This window comes from Pyxicephalus adspersus, chromosome 3, assembly GCF_032062135.1.
Source record: "Pyxicephalus adspersus chromosome 3, UCB_Pads_2.0, whole genome shotgun sequence".
In the NCBI taxonomy this organism is placed as follows: Eukaryota; Metazoa; Chordata; class Amphibia; order Anura; family Pyxicephalidae; genus Pyxicephalus; species Pyxicephalus adspersus.
In genome coordinates this window covers 61,650,597-61,663,811 of record NC_092860.1, presented here as the reverse complement: position 1 = coordinate 61,663,811, position 13,215 = coordinate 61,650,597, and the positions used below count along the sequence as shown (strand labels likewise).

Genomic DNA, 13,215 nt, shown 5'->3' with positions numbered 1-13,215 from the left:
GAATTACCATGCCTATCTTGTTGATTTATGCTACTATTTGAAAGAGGCTACTTCCGTTTGTTTGTGAGTGGGTGAACAAAGTTTGGGATTGAGAAAAAAATAAATAAAAAAATAAAATAATTATAAATAGACATGAGCACGGGCCCGGCTCGTGCGCGATCGCATATATGAATAATAAGATAGTGATGCTAGTGTAGAACCTGGCTACTGCTGGGCAGGCCCTAATGGTGACGTCAAACCTCTGATGCCTTCACCCACTATAGCAACAGAGGCAGAGCTCCGAATCAGCGGGTCCTGATCAGCCCAGCACGGTTGATCAAACAGAGGGTAGGAAAGGATGAACTGGCTCTCCCTAAAAAGGAGATACCGGGTCCTTTATAGAACCCACTATGGGGTGCCCCTGTCCCCCGTAGGGCATTAGTAGGGGAGGCAATTTTTATGTGAAAAACTATATATTAAAAAAAATAAAACATAAAAAAGCAAAAATGTTTATCCTCAAATTATAAAATGAATTAGAAAAAGTTGTTTAAATGGATTAAATGTATATATATGTATGTCTAAATTTTAATGAAAAAAAGATGTGGTATTAGAGGTGTTAACAATGTAAATAATAAATAAAACAAATTAATAATGACAAAAAATATATATGAGTTAGTTGGATAGGTATATACAAAGTAAGTCAAGCTGAAATAGAATGGGACCCATACTATATATACTCATTACACAAACTGCGTTTAAAAAAAATAGATTAAAAAAATAACACTGTACATACACATAATACCTGTTACATTAGAATGGTTTAAAGGTGATAAATAGGCAAGTATACAACTACATCTATGACATGTCAAAATTGGGTACCATATTAGTTTTAGTTACCAGTATACATTAATATATAAATCGAAGCTAGTGAATTCCTAAGTCCATAGATATCATAAATGAATAATTCTTTTATCTCAAGGAGGTGTTATATGCAATGCATAATTGTGTTGTGTAGATATACAGTATCGATAACAAATACAAATTAGCATTATTTATAAAAGTAAAATTTTAGATATTTTTCATTTTGTTCTTATTTGTGTCACAATGAATTATACTGTTACAATGGACGTAGACAATACCTAAAATCGTAATGATGTCAACTCATGTCTAAACAAAGGTATGAGATATCGCACATCAGAGATAGAGGTGAGAGAAATAATAACAGTTTCGAGAAATCGTTTAAACGACAAAACGTTGTTTAATCCAGGTGGAGAGGTAGCTTTTAAAGATAGAAATCCATTTAGTTTCAGCTTGAAGTAAAAGTTGGTCTACACCCCCTTTAGGGTTAGGGTCGATATGTTCTAAAACAGAAAAAGAGATTTCAGAATTATCAAAGTTGTGATGTGTTCCTACATGGAAACTAATCGCTGTGACCATTTTGCCTGTACTAATGGACTACAAATGTTCATACATTCTCTTACGAAGTGTCCTTTTGGTTTTTTCTACATAAAATCTCTTACAAATACATGTAATGTATTGATTTTATGTATTTGCTTTTTTGGCAATAGAAGTTCTTTTTGTTCTTTAAGCCAAGGGCACTAAGGACATCCACCACACCTAAAGGTTCCTGGTGGTAGTGGTTGTGGTAGGTTTTGCTGTTAAGATGAATAATGACTACAAACCAGATTATCTTTTAAAGAGGCAGATTTCCTGAAGGTGATAGATGGGCATGGTAAAACAAATTTGGATGTCTTTGTATCGGATCGTAGAATGTGCCAATGTTTTCGTAGGATGTTGGAAACTGCTTGATGTTGGTGGTTGTTGTACCTTGTAATTAACCTAACCAGTTTGTCAGAATTATCTGTTTCGGTTTTAGTTAACAGCCAAATACGGTTAAGTGTTTTAGCTTTCTGGTATGCCTTTTGAGAAGGTTTTTACAATAACCTCTTGCAAGTGATGTTTTTTGCAGGGCTTTGGCTTCTACTTCAAGGTTATAATCTGTGGAGCAATTTCGTCTGATCCTGATGTATTGACTCAAGGGGGTACTTGTCTTTAAAGGTACTGGGTGTGCGCTATCTGAATGTAGAATTGTGTTACCTGCGGTGTCCTTTCTAAAAAGGGTTGTATCGATGGTACCTTTGTCTGTGATGAATAGATACGTGTCTAGGAAGGGAACTTTAGATTTACTAAAGTACATGGTGAAAGCCAAGTTAAAGGTATTTATTTGTAACTCGCAGAAAAATTAATTAAGGAAGGCATCCGACCCTGTCCATATGAGAAGGATATCATCTATATATATATTCTCCATAATTTGATCTGGAGAAGATTTGTTGTTAGATGGATTGGAGAGGATTTGTTTTTCCCATTGTCCCAAATAGATGTTTGCATACGATGGTGCACATCTTGTGCCCATTGTGACTCCCCATTGTTGTAGATAATGGGTGTCTTTGAACTTAAATACAATTGGTAAAATATATTGTAGCAGATTGTGGATGAATTGGTTAAAGGTAGTATTTTGGGGATAGAAATCTTGTATGTACTTATAAATGATGCCTTTGTCATGAGGGATACTGGAATATATGGCTTCCACGTCAATGGTAACCAAATAAGCGTTAGAAGGTACTTGTATCTCGGAAGGTAATTTTAATAGATGAATTGTGTCCTTGAGATATGATGAAATGGTATAGACAATTGGTCTTAAGAAGGAATCCACTAATTCACTAGTGTTCAAAGATATCGATCCTATCCCTGATATGATAGGTCGTCCTGATGGATTTATAGGATCCTTGTGAATTTTAGGTAAAGCGTAAAAGGTTGGAATGGTTGGATATTTCACATATAAATAATCTTTCATCTTTTGATTGATAATGCCTCTATGGAAGGCTGACATAATGATCCAGTAGTATTGATCATAGAAGGATTTGATAACACTGTCTGAAATTTCTGTGTTCCAGTTAAGATTGTTTAGGATTTTATAACATATTTTCTCGTAGTGGTCAGTATTTAAAATCACTATATTTCCTCCCTTGTCTGATGGTTTTATTATAATCTTGTTCTCTTTTAGGTTTATTAGGGCCTTTCTAAGTGACGGACCTAGGTTGTCTCTGGTTTAGAGAAATGAATTATTAATATTTTCAATGTCCTCTGTGACAAGATTTAGAAAGGTTTGTATATGAGGGTATAGCGAGATTTGGGGAAAAAAATGTGGATTTGGGGCCTCTCATAGGTAGTTGGTAGGAAGATGTGATGGGCCCCCATTTATGTGGTGTCTCATTTTCCATTGATTCGTTTTCCACTAAGAGTTGTTGGAGTGTTTTAAGATTTTTGAAATCTTGGATGTTAAATTCGTTAAATTCCACAGGCAGGGATAGTTGGTTTTGTGTGGGTGTCTTATCAAACATCACTTTTAAAGTGAGATTTCTAATTAATAAATTAGGTTCCTTAATGGTTTCAAATTTGTCAAGATTTGAGGATAGACAAAATGACAGTCCTAGTTTCAAAAGAATAATTTCATCATGACTTAGTTTGTAGGATGAAAAGATAGTTGGTGGGGGAGGGGGAGCTTGTCATTTGGAGTTGGAATCTCATTTATATGCTCTCTTCTACAATTTCATATGAAAAATAATCGCAAGTGTAAATAAACATTTTTATGTATTGGCATAAAGATAAAGATCCACTAGATCTGGAATAATTAATAATTATTACATCATTAAGATAGCCATCCAAGTAGGAATTATATTTCCTAAATATTTTCTTTATCTTTATCCCAATACATTAACATGTTTATTTACACTTGCGATTATTTTTCATATGAAATTGTAGAATCTCCAGTCGAGTCATTTCTCCATTTTTGTGACATTTTCTGGGTTGAATGTACTCTTCCACCTTCTTCTCGTGAGGTCAATATACCAAGTAAGTCAAGACTATTTATATGAATCTGCTTATTTCAACTTTGTCAAAATTGTAAGAATACTGTGGAAATTCTATACTATACTATCAATAATGTAATTTCTAGGGTTTTGGCAATCCCCTGAGGAAGCCCTTTTAGGGCAAAACGTGTCGGGAGAGACCATGAGTACAGAACTGACCCACATCTTGGACTCTATAGTGAGAGTATTTTATAAAGTCATGGTTGAACATTGCCATGGCCTCTTTCACCAGTTATGTTTCTAAGAAGTACCGTATTTTTTGCCATATAAGACGCACTTTTTCTTCCCCAAAACTGGGGGGGAAAAGTTAGTGCGTCCTATACGACAAATGCGCTAAAAAAAATAATTAAAATATTACACTCACCCGATACCCGATCCTGCGTTTGTCTCTGGCTGCAGCGTGTCTCTCTTCTCTGCCAGCATCGTGTTTTCTCCTGTCTGTAAAGCAAAGCGAAAGAAGCCGAAACAGCGCCACCTGCTGTTCCCTGTCCTAACTGCCGTACAATAGAAAAAAAGCACAGAGTGATCAGAAGGGGAATTTGAATGACAGAGTGATCAGAAGGGGAGTTTGAATGACACAGAGTGATCAGAAAGGGAATTTGAAAGGTACAGAGTGATCAGAAAGGGAATTTGAATGGCACATGAGTGATCAGAAGGGGAATACCAGTATGAACAGCACATGAGTGATCAGAAGGGGAATAATCTTTCAGAATCTTTTATTCTAGATTTTCCTCCTTTAAAATTGGGTGCGTCTTATATTCCGGAGCGTCTTATACGGCGAAAAATACGGTATATGTTTTAGTAACTGAAATAAAAGGTTTTATGTCATGCTAGACTTATTTTCTGCCATAAAGAGCCGCCATCTTTCCACGTTTTCTCTTGTGTACTATTGGCTCGGCAACCACTCTAGTGGTATTTTCTAACCTTATCACTGCGGGTTTGGCTTCCTCTCCGTCTGGACCTGGGTAGTGATGGTGTAATTCTTCTTGTATTATTGATAAACCTTTGGTGTGTGGAATGCTGCAGTAGAGTGCCTTCACGTCAATTGTGACAAAAAGAGCATTATGCTCACTACCTATCCAATCAAGCATTTGAACTGTTCAAAGCATCATTATTACAATATATTCTCACTAGGAATGTCTTCATCTTCCATAATCAACATTTCCATAATCCATAATCAACATCAAGAAGCGTTATGTTCTTCCCCCCCCTCCACGTTACCTTTAGGGATTAAATAAGCCTTTTGTAAATTACTGTATCAAACCTTTAATTATCATTTAATAATAACTCTTTTTTTTGTGATGCTTCAATAATCTTGCACTTCCAGTATGGCAGCTAATTATGACTAATATTTGTGTTTAATAATTCTGGACTGCATATATTTAAAAAGTGATATTTTATAATATCCATCCATTATCTGTGTATATCATCTGTGTTACTATAGGAACCAACTACAATGTATACCCATTTGTTTACACCTATTAGCCTAATATGTAATTTGTCTTTACATTGTATAGTATACAATATATATTGTGTATGTGTATATATATATATATATATATATATATATATATATATATATACAATGTATACTGTATTTTGTTTTAATGTATGTGCACATCTGATATATCAACATCTATCATGTCATATAATCTCTCCGCTTGTATTGCTGAAACTGCCTATTACCCCTAGTTATAATTATTGACATTCTAATCATCGGGTCATTAATACTCAGTATCAATTTTTGATCTTGCTATCCATCGTTTTATTTCACTTTTTGTTTTTATATTTCCCATATGTAAAAAAAATTACCTCCATATATACATTCCTATAGGATATTAATATTTTAATATAGACCACAAGATCTTCCATTTTCCATGCCTTGAGTAAGAGCAAATTACAGAAGACAGCGATCTCTCTGATCACTCCACTATATCTCCCCCTGCCTATCAACTAACCAAGCCTAAACCGCAGGAAACACATAGGAAACTATGGGCGTAAATAGCCACCCCATTCAAGCACCACATTAGGGCGAAAGTCAGTCCGTCTCCTCTACACAGGCGCATTCAGAAAGGATAGGGTGGAAGTATCTCCACTGTAAGCATAGACCGGTACACTGCGCATCCGCAGCTTCTGACGCATGCGTAGTACCCGTCTCTCATTAACCATTTTAAGGATGAACAGCAGGCAGCTCTGTTCCCCTTTGGACAGCTGTCTGTGGTTCACCACTATACCACAACGATTCAGTAAGTACTTTTATCACATCCAAAACACTCTGGGAATGATACTATCACCCTAAACAACTATCTCTTATTTGCCATATTTTTTCCTATAGTAATTCAAACGCACAAGACCTCAGTTTTTTTTCTTCAGGATCTCCCACTAACACAGGATAGACAAGTAGACTTTAACATATATAGATACCTTTTTATACATACCCACTCAATACATTATACTTTATCAGTAACAATACTAATAAAAATGAATTCTTCCTGTTCCCTTTAATTTTCACTTAGCAAATAACCCTAAGGCATAATAAGCAATAGGCTCTTACCTTTTCAACACTAATCATCTAAGGTAGGCAAGTGTTACTATCTAGCTCTATTTTCTCACTGATTTTTAGACACTCACAAACCTCTGTCTGATGATGTGGAATTTATCTGTCACTTTTAGAAATAACACTTCGATATCCGTTTGAACAACCATTTTGTTCGGATTCATCCAAATATCACCAGGTAACGCCGCTTTGGTGCCATCTTGGGGCCATTTTCGTTATTACAACCCAATGTATCTAAAATATATTCTCGGCAAATCTCTAAAAAAAAAAAAAAAAAAACTTTTTACACATGGTGTATCTCTGATTACTTACCTTCCTACCAAGCCTAATTTTTTCTTAGTTTACAATTTTATTCTGCATTCCATATGAATAGAAGCAGCATCTACATTACATGTAAATACCTGGTATCGCCTCCCTTGATTTCCAGTTAATATGTCTGTCCCATCAAAAAACAACTATTGATAACCGCATATAAACATATACTCCCTGTTTTAAATAAAGTACCCACCACCTTTTCACTCACCTCCTTTAAAGTAATTTCCTCTCCATCACCATTTGGATTCACATACTATGTTCCAACACTTACTCACGCTTTTTTCCCCCCAACTGCAGCATGTCCAAATTGATACTGGTTTTAATATCAGAGTACTCTCAAGTAGTAGTTTTGTATCAGATGCCCTTTATGCGGTAAAAAGTCTCAGCAACTTTACCAAGTAAGTCTTGGTATATATTATTATATCCCACAGTGCTGGTATACCATCGTTGTGTTTGCTTATATTGATTGTTAATACTGTATATCATTATAAGCTCAAAGGTCTCCCCTTAGCCCTGAAAAAGCCCTGCGGGGCGAAATGTGTCGGGTGGGAAACTTAACTACTACTGCAAATTCAGTATGATGGAACACAACATTCCTACTTTAGATATTTAAATTAGTGTACCTATGTTAGCCTAGGGTTAACTATGGAGACTTTTGTTCTATGTTTTAAATATGTCTCAATTTATTAAAAATTAGTGATTTTATTGTAAATACCTTGCCCTTCAAAAGCCTGTCTTTTTCTCTTTCTCTCCCCTATACTCAATATGTAACTTCAGGCTAGGCAACTAGGAGTTAACCCTCTTTTCACATATTTTGGGGTCATCCCTTTTTGTGAAACACATCCCCAAATTAAATTTTTTAAGTACATTTTTTTTGAAAAATAGGAAACCCTACCATTTTTATACTCACTAATCTAAAAAAATAAATAAAATAATATTGCTCATGTTCTGGATCACTGTAGCTCTCAGTTTCATCCTCTGCCTTTGTACCTTAGCTGATAAAAAATTATAAGGTAGGCTTTTACATTGGCACCTGGTTAGGTAACATGCTCCGTGCCTGAAACTAAGGAATCAGATCAGAACATAAAATTACATTTGTGACCCTGTGCTGGACTCTGGTTTTCTGGAATAGTGCATTACATTGCCTATGGTGGTCGTCTTCTGGCTTATATTCTGGTTTGGTTTATAGACGTATGAGGAGGCCCTATTGGACCTTCCTGTCATGTGCAATCTCTCTTCCAGTGTACTGCTGAATGAAGAACATCACAAAAGTATTATTTTATGCCATTCTCACAAGTTTAAGGATGCCAACGGTTGTGAGCCTTTTTTTTTTTTTTTTTTTAGCCTTTTCTACCCTAGCAGTGTTCTCCCCAAATATTTTTTTAGCTGTGTGGTGGGAAGCTAAAGCTGGATGGTCAAAATCTGGGCAGGGCAAGACATGGCAAATTTTGTGCTCCTAGTTGTTGATGCCATAGGTTTCCAGTAACCCCTTATATTTTGTTTTATGTCGTATTTTTCCAGTGTAATCCTATGCAGTAGTGTAAGAATGTAATGAATGTGGTGTAACAAGTTAGGTTTAGTACACATTAGCAGTAAAAATGTTTTACTGCTCCTGAGTGAATACTGGCAACTGATAATCACCTGAGGTTAATAACTGCTGTTATTTTTTAGACCTAGCTGTTTTTCAAGCGGCATTGGTTCCTGACACTAGGAAGCAATAGATGCAACCTCACAGCCAGTGTGAATGCAGCAGAACTTCAAATGTGCCCCCTAGGGCTAGATCTAGTTGAAACACAACTTTTGTGGAAAAAAAAATTCACTTTCCTTTAGCAATAACAAGCCCTTAATCTGTCCATAAACTATGACCAGTCAGATTAGGTGACTTGTCTTCCTGAAAATATAAAATAAAAAATTGCAGACCTCACTGTGCACTTAATACTATTTAACCACATTTTGCATTGACATAAAATCTGAAGACCATATAAAATTTGAGAAAGAAATGGATAGACAATCAGGGAAGGGAGGAGTAAGAGGAGATAATCATAGATTTAGTACTAGGGACTATTTGAGGTTGAATAGTGTAATTTTGTCTATCCTTTCTGAATCCAAAAGATATGCTCAATTGGAAGAGAGGACCCCCATAACAAAGTAATGTGTGATGGATTGGGGCAGTCCAACTTTTCTCCTACTCCCCCTATATGCTGGAGATTATGTGTGGGGGACCGAGGCAATTCTGTCAAAAAAGGAAAGGTGGTGTGTCCTTGATTTATCCATGTTCAAAAGTTCAAAAGTCACAGATGTTGTGTGGGTAATTCTTGGCATACAAAAGAGAGTAAGATGATGCAATCTGTATGCCTAAATATTGCAAGCTATCTGTCTTTCACTTAGGTGGAAAAGAAGATTGTAGGGAAGTGCTTCTGTCTTACTGGAATTGACCCTGTACCCAGACACACAACCATAACTTGAAAACTCTTCCCATAGATTCAGGAGGGAAATTAATGGATCAGTTAAGGTAGCACATAATTTGCATATAGCAAAGTGGTATCATTTTTATGGTTTATGGAAACTCCTTGTATATTTGGTTACAGGGAATGTGGGCTGCAAGAGGTTCAATAGAGAGGGCGAAATGTGAAGGAGAGAGGGGGCAGCCTTGGCGGTTGCCACTAAAAATTGGAAAAGGGGGAAATAGCATGTAGGAGTTTTAAAGAAGCGGATGGGGAGGAAATAAAGGATAGGATAGCATTCACAAATAGGCCTCTTATACCTTATCGTCCTAGCACACATGAAGGGCCAGCTGAGTCTTTTCAGCGCCAAGGCTCAATACTACCTGGGCAGTGCCCCGCTTGGTAACTAAATCAATTAGATCAATTACTCTGCATCTACTATCACTGGCATGACAAAGTGATATAAACCCAGTCTGGTCCATGTGGATAAGTCTTGGGAGAAACCTGGAGAGTCTATCTGCAAGGATTCTTGTAAAAATCCTATAAAAGAAAGTCCACATTCGGTAGTGCTATGGGCCTGTAACTAGAACACTTCAATGGGTCCTTATCCACTGTGAGCAGTACTATAATATGGAAGTGTAAGGTAGATGATGTGATATGTTCCACGCATAAAAACTTGTATAATGTATGGAGCTAGGGAAGCAGGGTTGGAAGGAAGGTCTTGCATTAAACATAAGGAAGAAAGGGGATCCGTTTCTCACTATATCAGTGTAAGAAAGGTTCTGTCTTCTCAAGCCAGAAATATGAATTAGACAATAAGGAGGGAAGAAGAGAAAGACAGGCATTTGCTAGCTTAATATTTGTATGTTATTAAAGCGTTTGTGTCTATGTTTTTGGAAAACAGGACAATAGTAAGGTAACGTTAAATTAAGAGTGTATTACTTCATAGTTACATATTTCAATACATATGAACTATATAAGTATAGAGGAAAGCAGATCATTAATAAAACATACATGTGAAAAAGTGTTAATCAAAGATATAATAAATCAGTGTGCATCAAAGAGTGTCTTTGGAAATTACCCGACATGTTTCGCAAAATCATTGGCTTCCTCAAGAGACTTAAGTAGATATAAACTATAGAGAAAGATATAATACATCAAGATGGATGACTCGTTATTATACATATTCAGAAACAGTTATATATACGGATGAATGGATAAATATTCAACCAATATAAAGCATTTATAAACCAAAAACATAGCCATTCTTATTCATGTATACCTCCAATAATTTCTGATAAATGATTTTCCCAGTCAGTGAATCAGCATATATAAGTTATAAAGTTAACATATCAGAAAGGTATAAAAAGGACTTACTGAAAATAAAGGGAGTGAGTCAAAAGTCAGAATGTGAGAGAAAAGAATCACTGTAATGTTGTGAAAGATACCAAAGTAGATATGGTGCTGGATCATAGGGTTGCAAATAGGGATATAGATGAAAATCTATAGGAAAAATGATGGGTATAATGTATATTATACTCGAGGTAATTTTAGAAAAAATGGATTAAGATGAGTAAAGGCAATGAGTGTGGGAAAACATTTACAATTTTAGTGGCAATAAAGTCCTATTAGGTGTTACAGTCGTCCTTGAAATAGGCAAGCATGTGAATATAATAGACCATTCAAATTAAAATCAAAAATTAAAAATAAAAATGTTGTTTATGTTTATTGGATGCGTATAAAGGGTTGGAAGTTTGTGGGTATGTTATAAATGGAGTAAAGTATTCTTACTTACTATATGCGTTTATATCTATCGAAGAGATAGACTGTATGGATAGTGTGGGATAACCAGTCCTGAAGAGATGGTAGCTAGAGACAAGGTAAAAATGTGAGGAATACTGATAAACTAAATACTGATGCGAAACCAAATTAATTAAATGTTGGTAGTGACTAAGGGTAGTATTCTTTGCACTTACTGATCACAAAATGGCACCTATGTCAGGAGAGGATATTCTTCAGAGGATACACCTGAAAACAGTGGAGCAATTAAAAAGAAAAAGGAAAGAGTATGTGTTAGAGATGACCATTGAGATTCTCAATAGATACCTATTTGTGTTTTTAGTTGTAATGTAGGTCACTAGTAGTATATTAGAGTTCTTACCTGTTCATAGATGATGTGGTATAGAAGGTGAACAAAATCCTATCCGCAGCCAGCCACCAGGGGACTGGGCTTGCTAATATCTGGCATTTCAATAGCAATCTGTATAGGCTAATTGGCAGTTAGTGTGGCTGGGCATGGATACCCACAAGTGCATTGGAGCATCTAGGGTTGGAAGTGTAGTGTTACTTCCGCCCTCCTCTATGTGAAAAGATCATATTAGACTGCGCATGCGGTCACACAAGCTTATACCTTGTATGATAGGAGTACATCAGCGCTTGTGTCGTGCATAAGAACTGGCAAGCGCATCCGCAAATCTAAGGGTGGAAGAGTATAGCTGCTACTGCCCTTCATTGTGTGATAAGATCATAGCTGGGTGTATATGCGGCGCCATGTGGTGCCAGCAACTCTAAGGGGGTTGAACTAGTAGGAAGGACAGGGATGTTTTGAAGCCCAGCCATGGGACATTTATTTTAAAGTGATGGTAATAAAGTCGCAAGACGTTTATAATAGGAATGGTATCATCTCTTCCAAGATGCCCCTCCCAGACCTCCCTGGAGTTACCAATCTCACCCATTGATAACCAGTATCCTTCACATATTCTACTCCATATCAGGAATAACCCTTCTATAGATTAAAAAACACTTTCGTCCTTGTTTGTTAATCATGTGGATTTTGGAATCCAATATTTCTGATATATCTACATTGTGTTATGTATACCTTTTTATATGCTCATATGGTACTAATATCAGATATACCCCTTTTAGATGTTACAATATTTTTGTCCCCTGATATTTATATGGATTTTGGAATCCAATAGTTCTGGTATATCTACATTGTATTATGTATATTCTTTTATAAGTTCATATTGTACAAATATGTTTCTCCCATTTACCGCATATATGGTTTATCTTTGAATCTGGCATCTTGGAAGAGATGATACCATTCCTATTATAAATGTCTAGCGTCTTTTTTTACCATCACTTTAAAATAAATGTCCCATGGCTGGGCTTCAAAACATCCCTGTACTTCTTTCAAGTTCAACCCCTTTGGAGTTGCTGGCAGCACACGGCGCCGCATATACACCCAGCTGTGATCTTATCACACAATGAAGGGCAATAGCAGCTAACTCTTCCACCCTTAGATTTGCCGATGCGCTTGCACGTTCCTATGCACGACACAAGCACAGATGTACTCCTCTCATACAAGTTATAAGCTTGTGTGACCGCATGCACAGTCTTATACGATCTTTTCACATAGAGAAAGGCAGAAGTAACACTACACTTTCGCCCCTAGATGCTCCAATGCGCTTGTGGGTATCCACGCACAGCTGCACTAACTTCCAATTAGCCTATACAGATTGCTACTTAAAAGCCAGATATCAACAAGCCCAGTCCCCTGGTGGCTGGCTGTGGAATGGATTTTGTTCACCTTCTATACCACATCATCTTTGAACAGGTAAGACCTCTATTATATTACTAGTGACCTACATTACAACTGAAACCACAAATAGGTATCTATTGAGAATCTCAATGGTCATCTCTAATACATACTCTTTCCTTTTTCTTTTTAATTGCTCCACTGTTTTTAGATGTATCCTCTGAAGCTTATCCTCTCCTGACATAGGTGCCATTTTGTGATCAGTAAGTGCATAGAATACTACCTTTAGTTACTACCAACATTAAATTATTATTATTAATAAACAGGATTTATATAGCGCCAACATATTACGCAGCGCTGTACAATAAATAGGGATTGCAAATGACAGACTAATACAGACAGTGATACAGGAGGAGAGGACCCTGCCCCGAAGAGCTTACAATCTAGTAGGTG

At 36.4% G+C, this 13,215-nt stretch overlaps 1 protein-coding gene and 1 long non-coding RNA gene across 6 annotated transcripts in view; one reads left to right on the top strand and one right to left on the bottom strand.

Moving 5' to 3' along the window:
* LOC140326377 (uncharacterized) overlaps positions 1-13,215 on the bottom strand; it is a 146,651-nt gene that overhangs the window by 20,281 nt on the left and 113,155 nt on the right. The gene's annotated exons all lie outside the window — the stretch shown is intronic.
* Positions 1-13,215, top strand: part of SH3GL1 (SH3 domain containing GRB2 like 1, endophilin A2) — a 111,550-nt gene that overhangs the window by 45,744 nt on the left and 52,591 nt on the right. The window lies entirely within an intron of this gene.